The 1580-nt window shown below is 36.5% G+C and overlaps 1 long non-coding RNA gene across 1 annotated transcript; it reads right to left on the bottom strand.

Moving 5' to 3' along the window:
• Positions 1 to 239: 239 nt before the first annotated feature.
• Positions 240 to 1261, bottom strand: LOC116421265. Its single transcript, XR_004231567.1, has 3 exons — positions 1070 to 1261; positions 879 to 977; positions 240 to 481 (listed from the first exon to the last, which is right to left on the bottom strand). It is a non-coding gene; the product is annotated as an uncharacterized LOC116421265 (long non-coding RNA).
• Between the last annotated feature and the right edge of the window lie 319 nt (positions 1262 to 1580).

Genomic DNA, 1580 nt, shown 5'->3' with positions numbered 1-1580 from the left:
GTATTCCACCCATATTGACTGAGCAGGTAACATTTCTCTCATATAATTTAACAATTTAACATCAGTTAGCATTTTTCCAGGAATCTTTACTGAGAAGCCTTAACAAGAACCAAAACACAACCTTATACAAAACCAGAACCACATTTTCCCCTACTGTTTCAGGGATTGGAGAAAGTAGATTCAAATTTTAAAATTCACAATTAAAGTTTCTTAACTTAATTAAAGTCTGACTGTAACATAGCTGATGGACAAAATGCTCTGTTGCTTGAAGGACATTATATTTTAGTGCCTAATTAGTATACACCTAGGTTGAGTGAAGTAGGTCACCCTTCAGAGCTCACTCCTTAGTAGCCTCAGCAGCTGCCACCATAACCAGAAGGTTCTGATCTGTACTCCAGTTATTAGATTTCAGTTGATCTTCCAGCTTTTTGAAGTTTACCAGATCATAATGTTGTTGGTTCTATCTTCAATACACTTTCATCTAACATAAGAAAAGAATGCATACAAAGATAAAACATTTTTTTAAACAATGGCAGATAGGGTCTAGATAGGGAGAATTAGCAGCAAGTTGCAGGCTAATAGGGAAGAAAGTGGCACAGTGTATAGAGTACTGGACCTAGAGTTATGAAAAGTCAGTTTCCTGAGTTCACATATGATCTCAGACACTTCCTAGGTGTTTGATGCTGGGCAAGTCATTTATCCATCTGCTTCATTTTCCTACTTATTGTAGAGGGCCTGAACTCTGGAGAAGTATACTTGAAAGAAGGATACTTACAACAAGGTGTTAACTCAGTGGAATTGATGAGATGATGATTCTTTACTATACATATACTTAGTACTTAGCATGGTGAAGTAAAGGTTCGTTAGTTCACACTTACATCATGTGCTGCAATGATGTAATCATATCAAGGTATTTAAGGGCTGAGAAGGACTGGAAATGAGGTATTCCATTTTTGACCATCCTCTTGGTGATTCTTCTGACTCAAAACAAAACAAAACAAAACACTATCATGAACTTTACAAGCTCTAAACTGAAAAATGTTTGAACTACAACAAAGCAGGTTAGTACCTCTTCAGTCACTGCTGCCTTTCTGTCCTATCCAGATTCTTGTAGTAGTACATGTCTCATTAACCACCAAGGAAAAGAGGGTTCTTCTGAGAAGCAGAAACTTTTGTATGCATACTTAATTCTGGTTCAGAATCCAATTAAAAGACTTTATTTCCATGCACTCAGCTGACAGGAAACAATAGATGCTCTGTGCATGATCTGAAATAAGAGACAAAGGACCCTCCATCATATACTTCTGGAATCAGACTCACCAAAGCCTCTACATGGATTGGCAACAGATAGATATTTTGCATTCCCTGAAGAACAAGGCTCTTAGTACATTAGGAAGAATTAGGATGGGTTTTAGAGGGAAGAAACTATAAATTATTCCAGTAGTCCTGGCCAATAAGAAACAGGATCTACATTAATGTAGTGGAAGTAGTGTGAAGATAGAATCAATAATACATAGCAACTGATAAGAATTAAGGGCTGAAGAAGAGTCAAAGAAAATACCAAGTTTAAAAATTTAGTA

This window comes from Sarcophilus harrisii, chromosome 1 (assembly GCF_902635505.1).
Source record: "Sarcophilus harrisii chromosome 1, mSarHar1.11, whole genome shotgun sequence".
In the NCBI taxonomy this organism is placed as follows: Eukaryota; Metazoa; Chordata; class Mammalia; order Dasyuromorphia; family Dasyuridae; genus Sarcophilus; species Sarcophilus harrisii.
This window is presented reverse-complemented; position numbering and strand designations above follow the sequence as displayed.